Genomic DNA, 9,337 nt, shown 5'->3' with positions numbered 1-9,337 from the left:
ATTTATAATAAGGCCAACATTGCCCTTATATCAAAACCAGAAAAAGACAGTAAAAAAAAATTACAGACCAATGTCTTTCGTAAACTTAGACACAAAATCTTCAACAAAATAATTGTAAACCAAATCAAGCAGTGTATAAAAAGAATTATACACTATGACTAAGTGAGATTTATTTTAGGTGTGCAAGGCTGGTTCAATATCCAAAATCAATGTGAATTGTACACTTAAAAATGACTAAAATGATAAATTTTATGTTGTGCATACTTTATTACAATATAAAAAAGATGATTTAATTGTCTAAATACAAAATCACAAAGAATCTATAAGAAAACTCCTATAACTAATAAGTGAGCTCATCAATTTCTCAGGGTCAGGATAAAAAATCAATTGCATTTTTATATTTTAACAATGAACATAATGAAACCAAAATTTAAAACACAATACCAATTCCAGTCTCTGTAAACAAAATTAAATATTTAGATATATACTTAAAACAAATGCAGGATTTGAAAATTACAAAATACTGATCAAAGAAATCAGAGAAGACTAAAATAAGTAGAAATACATACCATGTTCATGGTTTGGAAGACTCAGTATAGCAAAGACGTCAATTCTCCCCAAATTGATCTATAAGTGTAATGCAGTTCCTGTCTAAATCTCAGCAAGATTTTATATAGATATAGACAAGCTTATTTAAAAATTTATATGGAAAGGCGCAGGCCTAAGAATAGTTAAAACAGTCTTGATAAAAAGAATCACATGGGAGGAATCATTTTAACAATATTAGGACTTACTTACAGCTGTAGTAGAAAGTGTGGTACTGGTGATGGGATAGATACCTAGGTCAATGGTAAAGAGTAGAAAACCCTTACATAGGCCCACACAAATATGCTTAATTGATTTTTGACAAAGGTGCTAAAGTAATTCAATGGAGAAAGGGTGGCCTTTTCAATAAATAGTGCTGAAGTAATTGAATATCTATATGTCAAAAAAAAATAAACCCCTACCTAAATCTCACACTTACATAGAAAATTAACTCCAAATGAATCACAGAATTAAATGTAAAATGTAAAAATATAAAATTTTTAGAATAAAACAGGAGAAAATCTTCAGCATCTAGGGCTAGGCACCAAAAACACAATCTGTAAAGGGAAAATTGGAAAAATTGAACCTCATCACATTTAAAAACTTTTGCTCTCCAAAAGCTCATATGAAGAGGATGAAATGACAAGCTACAGACTAGGAGAAAATGTTTGTAGCCAATATGTCCAACAAAGGGCTAGTAACTGAAATATACTGAGAACTCTTAAAACTCAAGGGGGGAAATACAAATAATCATATTACAAAATGGGCAAAAGACATACATCTAATGAATAGATATCAATGCGTTAAAATTGATATACAGATGGAAAATAAACACATGAAAAAATGTTCAACATTACTAGCTACTATGGAAATGCAAATTAAGCCACAACAATATATAACTACATATTTATTAGAACAGCTAAAAATTTTTTTAAAAAGCAATAACTCCAAATACTGGCGAGGATGCAGAATAACTGCATTACTCATACATTGCTGGTGAGAATGTAAAATTGTACAACCACTCTGAAAAGCAATTTGAAATTTTCTTAAGACTGAACATATGATTGCCATATGACCTAACAGTTACACTCTTGAGTATTTAGTGCAAAGAAATAAAAATTTATGTCTACACCAAAACCCGTACATAATGTTCACAGCAGTTTTATTTTATTTCTTTTTTTATTATACTTTAAGTTCTAGGGTATATGTGCACAACGTGCAGGTTTGTTACATAGGATGCATGTGCCATGTTGCTGTGCTGCACCCATCAACTCGTCATTTACATTGGGTATATCTCCTAATGCTTTCCCTCCCCCCTCCCCCCAAGCAGTTTTATTTGTAATAGCTAAAAAGTAGAATCAGCCCTGAAGTCTTTCAACCAGTGAATGCTTAAGCAAATTGTGATACACACATACCATGGAATATTACAAAACAATAAAAAGGAGCAAACTATTGATACACACAGCAACTGGATGAATCTCCAGGGAATTATACTGAGTAGAAAAAAAAATCAAATCCTGAAAGGTTAAATACTGTATGATTCCATTTGCAGAACATTTTTGAAATAAAAGAATTTGAGAAATGAACAGATTAATGATCGCCAGGGATTAGGGATGAGATATGGCTTTAAGAGGGAGGTGGGTGGGGTTATAAAAAGCAGCAGAAGAATCACAGCTGGATTTAAACTGCTCAGTGTCTTGACTGGTGGTGGATACATGAATCTATACAGTTGATAAAATTGAGTAGAACTTAATACACATATACACATGCCAATGAGGACAAGTAAAACTCGGGAAATCTGAATAAAATGACTGGACTGCACCAAGGTTTCTATCCTGAATGTGATAATATATCACAGTTTTGTAAAATGTTATTGGGGTAAGTGAGTAATGTACACAAGGGATATTTCTGCATTATTTCTTACAACTGCATGTGCGTCTACAATTATTCTCACAAAAATTTCAACTACAATAAAAAGAACAAGCCACAGACTAAGAGAAAATATCTGCAAATCATATCTCTGAAGAAGGACTTGTATCCAAAATATACCAAGAGCTCTCAAAACTCAATACTGCTGGTGCAGGGGCACACACCTGTAGTCCCAGCTATTCAGGAGGCTGAGGTGGGAGGATGGCTTGAGGCCAGGAGTTGAGATCACAGTGAGCTATAATGGTGCCTGTGAATAGCCACTGCACTCCAGTCTGGGCAACATAGCAAGACCTCCATCTCTAAAACAAAACCAAACCAAAAACAAACCCAAGAAAACCCTCAATATTAAGAATATAAACAACCCAACTAAAACGGGCAAAAGATTTTAACAGACACTTTACCAAAAACATATACAGATGGCAAATACCAGCATGAAATACCAGCTCAATGTTGTTAGTCATTAGGGAAATGCAAATTAAAACTCAGTGAGATACTACACACATATTAGAATGACCCAAATTTAAAGAGACTAACTGTACCAGTGGTTAACGAGCAAGTGGATGAACTCGAACTCTCATTCACTGTTGTTGGAAATATAACATGGTACATGCACTTTGGAAAATAGTTTGGCAAATTTTTTGAAAGTTAAGTATACTTTTACCATAGGACCCAGCCATTTCATTCTAGGTATTTACACCCAAGAGAAATGAAAGCAGATCTTTTACAAATACTTGAACATGAATGTTCATGGCAGCTTTATTTGTGATAGCCAAAAAAGGAGAAACAGCTCAAATGTTCATCAGAATAAATAAACAACTTGTTCTGTACGAACACAATGGAAGACTACTTAGCAATAAAAAGAGAAGGAATATTGACATATTGTAAATCTCAAAATAATTATGCCAAGTAAAAGAAGCCAGTCCAAAAAAAGTACATACTGTATGATTTGATTTATATAAAACTCTAGGAAATGCAAACTAATCTATAGTGACAGAAAACATATTAGTGGTTTCCTGGGAAGGGAAGGGAGTCATGGTCTGGAAGAAACAGGACAAACAAATTACAAAGACACGCGAGGAAACTTCTAGGGTGATGCATAGGTTCATTATCCTGATTATGGTGATGATTTCACAGATATATACATATATCAAAATTAATAAATTATACAAGTTAAATACATGAACTTTAAGTTATGTTTCAATGTTTTAAAAAGGAATTTTAACAGAAGGGATTGTTCTATAAAAATATAGTTGAAATGCTTTGGAATAACTCAACAAAAATATATTTGAATTTTTAAAATTGTTATCAATTTAGATGTAGGATAAACCAACATTAAAGACTGGGCAGTGTGTATGTGGTGATGGTGGGAGGTGGGTGGAATTTGCAAAAATCCAGAAGGAAGATGTACTTAAAGTCCTTTGCAAGTGTTTTTTGTTTGGTTTGGTTTGGAATTTTTGAGACAGAGTATCACTCTGTCACTCAGGCTGGAGTGCAGTGGCATGACTATGGCTCACTGCAGCCTCGACCTCTTGGGCTCAAGTGATCCTCCCACCTCAGCCTCCTGCGTAGCTGGGAACACAGGTGTATGCCACCTGCCTAATTTTTTTTAGTTTTTGTAGAGATGGGGTCTCCCTATATTGCCCAGGCTGGTCTTGAACTCCTCAGCTCAAGAGATCCTCAGCCTTCCAAAGTGCTGGAATTACAGGCGTGAGCCACCGCACCTGGCTTGCAAGTGTTATTTTTCCACTTGAGAAATGATGACTACAAATTAAAGAAAATGCATTATGGATGTAGTTTATTTTAAAAAGGTAATATAGAACTATAAGCGGAAGACTCATCTCAAAGTAAAAGGCTGTGGCTCTATATCAAATGATCGGTAAATGAATATATATATACACATATATATGCTAAAATAAATGCTTAAGGTAGGCATCGTTTTGATTTCTCAATTTAATAAAGTTTTTCAATCTTATTAGGAGTTTTGATGGTTTGAAATAAGAGGCCTTCTACTATAAGGGTATAAAGATTTTTATAGATACAAGCCTCACATTTCCAGCTAAGCCATTAAGTATCTTGCCTCAGTGAAAGAGATGAGGAAGTTTCATCAGATTCCTCATGTTCTCTTTTCCCCTCTGAACACGGCTCCTATCTTCAGAACCTTCAAGCTTCTTAACTTCTACCCTTCAGTATTTTAAGTTGAAGCTGAAGAAAGACTCAGCTTCAGAAGCCCAGAACTCTGCAGATACATGAAAACAGTTCTCCACTGCTATAAATAAAAACCTGAAACCTGTCACACTTGGTTAATATCACCCACGTTAGGTGCCATGGACAGAAAGGAAAGAGGCAAAAGCAAAACATCTGTTGCTTTATTTAGAAACCAAGCTCATGCCAGAAAAACAAGTCACCGGTTTTCAGGCACACAGAGATTTCAAACGCCTTTTCCTGTAAGATTCGAGTTAGGGAATACCATGTTCAGTCCTGGTTAATGGCTGCAACACTCAGTACCAACTAGAGCAGAAAGAAACACAGAAGAGCTTCCTTTGCCTCTGTTGACAACAACTACCCAGAGCCTGAAAATTCTGCATCTCAGATTCAGGCCCTTTATCCAAAGACTTACGGACAGGAAGCAATGCCCATCCAATGCCTATTGATTATTAACATCAGCCCATTTCTCAACTTAGCAATTTCTAGAAACTCAGGAGCAGTCAGAAGGGTGTGGTCTTCATAGGTCTGATGATCAAGGCTGGTGCCAAGGCAGCTGTCCCCCAATAGGGTGGTTTGAGGATGCCCCAAACTCTCCCACCCAAAGATCTCTCTGCTCTGGATTCCTTACCCGCCTGCCATGGAGCTGGATATGTCCTGCAGTAGACTGGCAACTCTCCTGCTGAGGAATTACTCCATCAGTTATAAAGCAAGTGTGTACCTGGTCACATCAGTCTATGGCCCAGTGCAGCACACTGATGCACTGGGAAACGATATCCAAAACAAAACCCTAGGGCATGCATGAATCAGGGGACAAAGAGAAGGAGAAGTATAGTACACTGAGCACCCAACTGACAGGGGAGGGAAGCGTTACATCTCCTCTGAGCAGCCACAAAGCAGTATGAGAACATGATCAACAGAGCTGGAAAGATGCTGAAGACTTCCCACCTTCACCACTTTACCTAAGGCCATCCTTGCTGAAGACTCAGGGACTTAGAATTACTACCAAATCTACAAGCATAGGTGTTCTTGGAATTGCTTCTCAGAGAGGAATGGATATTTTATTCATTCATTTAACGAACATTTATTCATCTTTGTGGAGCATACAGACTAGTGGGAGAGAGATAGATAATAAGCGGAATGAATAAAGAAATATAACAGGATATGAAAAGGTGTTAAGTGCTGGGGAGAGAAATTAAGTTAGGACCGGCATAGAGAAAGGCATGGGCTACTTTTTTTTTGAGACAGGGTCTCAGTCCCATGCCCAGGCTGGATTGCAGTGGTGTGATCGTGGCTCATTGCAGCCTCAACCTCCCGGGCTCAAGCAATCCTCCACCTCAGCTGAGACTACAGGCGCATGGCACACCTGGCTAAATTTTTGTATTTTTTGTGAGATGAGGTTTCGCTATGTTGCCCAGGCTGCTCTCTAACTCCTGGGCTCGAGCGATCCACCCACCTCGGCCTTCCAAACTGCAGGGATTATGGGCGTGAGCCACCAAAGGGCTACTATTTTAAATAGGAGAATCAGGGAAGCTTTGCTTAAGGTTTGATTGCCTCTTAATTGTCTTATCTCCTCATTCCATTTCTTTTTCAGAGTGCAAAGGACCTGGGAAGTCCTGACACATGTTTGAGACTGGAGCTATAAAAAGTAGTATGATACAAATGAGTACTCTTTAAACAATTTTGATCATGAACCCTGTCAATAAAAATTGTGACTGCCTGCTTTCAAAGTATTATTATGTTTTCTTGATAAATCATATACATATTTTCCTATATTACTATATTCCACTCAGTTTTAATCAAACACAAAACAGGATGATTTAAGGGTGAAAGAAATATATTTTATACCTAGTTAGCGTGATGACTTCATATTATCATTAGCATATAATTAAAGGCACATTATGCACTTAGGACGAGGTTCATTTTTAAAAATAATGAATGTAAGTATCACAAATTCATAAAATTTAGGATTTTGGGGCTAACTGCATTCTTCTTTGAGTAGGTCTCCATTGTATTTTACTTGTAAGTGATGCCGATGAAAATATTTTATTAGGAGTAGACCTGTTGATTTCTCATTGTTCATTTGTGCTTCCACTACTGGCAATTTCTTCACAGGAACTTCTCAAAAGTCATTCTTTCCCTCTGTATTTCTCACATGCAGAAGGATGTTCTGGAGCCTCTTGCACATCAACCTTTTTTTTTTCTCTCTCTTTTGGCTTTTTCTTTAGGTTTTTTCTCCTCTTCACCCAGCTCTTTACTCTGTCGATCACCTTAGCCTCTCTGCTAAGTCCAGCTCTTTTCACCAGCCTTTATCAGAGGCTCCCATCTCTAAATATTCTCCATTTTAGAAAGAGAAAGCTTGTGCATTCTTATTTACCTAGTCCTAATAGGAGAGGGAGAGGAAAAGGGGAAAATTTGGAGCATATATCTATTCATAAATCTATCCATTTCCCCATATCTATGAATACTGGATTGCAGTGTAAATTATCAAGAAACATCTCTACCAACAACCAACAAAGAAAGAGAAAGGGATTTCAAGTACTTAAGGTTTGCAAGCCATTTCTACTTAGATTAAGAAGTTGACTTTAGAACAGAATTTTAATCACAACCTTGGAGAAAAGTGAAAGAATGGGCTTGAAGTAATAAAGTGATCCATGAAACCAAACATACAGAATCAGAATGCAACATAACAGAATAAAACGTTGCTTACTTATTGTACCTTGGTCATTTGTACTTTAAAAAGGGAGTGAGCTAGGGGAATTGATATGCAATATCTGATTTGTATGCGAGAAAAATTCCAGATGGTCAAATGTAAAGTAAAAGATACAGCCCAAGAATTGCTGAAGTTAATCCTGTCAGAAGGCAGGAGAGGATAAGCACATTTCTTCTAGGACAGGAAGAAAAACCGAAGGTATCCAACAGGTGAGACACATGAACATGCCATGATATACAGAAAACTCTTTAGAAACAATTGAAATGTAGATGTGGGAGTCAGATAGATGGACATGAAAATATCACCTGTGTTTCTGCTACAGGGTGAGCTGGACTTGAAGGCCATGATTTACATGTGCAGCAACAATGGATTCCCAAATATGCCCGCTGCAAAAAACTTAGCTCCCCAATCAGTCAGGGCAGCGTCAAGTATGCAGGTTTCTCCTCTGGGTGCTGCGGAAGAGCAGAGTGAGATGTGCTTTTTGTAGGTGGCAAATCCCCAAAGAGGAAGGAGGAAAGGACTGGGACAAGCACCTTCAGCTTCTTCCAAGCTTACCGTCCTGTAAGCTACTCCTCTTTCCTGGAAGAGGAGGGCTTCCCGGTGGAGCCAGAAGCTGTAGACCCTTCCACTTGTAACATCAAAGTAGAGAAAAGAAATCCCCCTGACGCCACACATGCTTTTAAATAAGATGCAATAAACTCTTTGCTTATGATCACAACATATGCCCTAGTATTTTCCCGATAACCTCGGCCAAGAATTGGTTCTTTTTTTTTTAATTATTATTATACTTTTAAGTTTTAGGGTACATGTGCATAATGTGCAGGTTTGTTACATATATATCCATGTGCCATGTTGGTGTGCTGCACCCATTAACTCGTCATTTAGCATTAGGTATATCTCCTAATACTGTCCCTCCCCCCTCCTCCCACCCCACAACAGCCCTCGGAGTGTGATGTTCCCCTTCCTGTGTCCATGTGTTCTCATTGTTCAATTCCCACCTATGAGAGAGAACATGCGGTGTTTGGTTTTTTGTCCTTGCGATAGTTTGCTGAGAATGATGTTTTCCAGTTTCATCCATGTCCCTACAAAGGACACGAACTCATCATTTTTTATGGCTGCATAGTATTCCATGGTGTATACGTGCCACATTTTCTTAATCCAGTCTATCGTTGTTGGACATTTGGGTTGGTTCCAAGTCTTTGCTATTGTGAATAGCGCCGCAATAAACATACGTGTACATGTGTCTTTATAGCAGCATGATTTACAGTCCTTTGGGTATATATCCAGTAATGGGATGGCTGGGTCAAATGGTATTTCTAGTTCTAGATCCCTGAGGAATCATCACACTGACTTCCACAATGGTTGGACTAAAGAATTGGTTCTTATGGCCTATTCCAAGACACATTGTTGCTGTGGCCCTTCCCACATCTATTTCTCAGGCAGTGTCGCTTCCTTCTAACCCTAATATTGCTTTTAGCCTGAAATATAAATTCTGTTTTGTAACTGTAAACGCTATTTGATATAGCTTTGAGATTATACCTTCCCAATTAAATGATTTGACATGTGAAAGCACTTAGCAGAGGAGCTGCACGCCCCATAAATATTTGTGACCTCTCCAGCCCAATTTCCCCAAGCCTGCTTTTCCTTTTTAGGTCCTTGGCCTTCGCCTGCTCCTCTGCAACTTCTTTCCAACATCATTTTGTAGGCTGAGCTATTCTGTTTTTGGAAACTTTGCTCTTCAGTATAGCAGTCCTTTCTCATCAACCTTTCAACATTGGCAGATGAAATCTGAACTGAGTACACTTTGCTGTCATCTTCTGCCTTAAAAGTTGAAACTACAAACTATTTGACTATGGAGCTCTTCCAGAGGCTGCTGGTGAGATGCCTTCTGACTGTTTTTACCCTGTT

This window comes from Nomascus leucogenys, chromosome 6 (assembly GCF_006542625.1).
Source record: "Nomascus leucogenys isolate Asia chromosome 6, Asia_NLE_v1, whole genome shotgun sequence".
NCBI lineage: Eukaryota > Metazoa > Chordata > Mammalia > Primates > Hylobatidae > Nomascus > Nomascus leucogenys.
Note: the sequence above shows the minus strand (reverse complement) of the source record.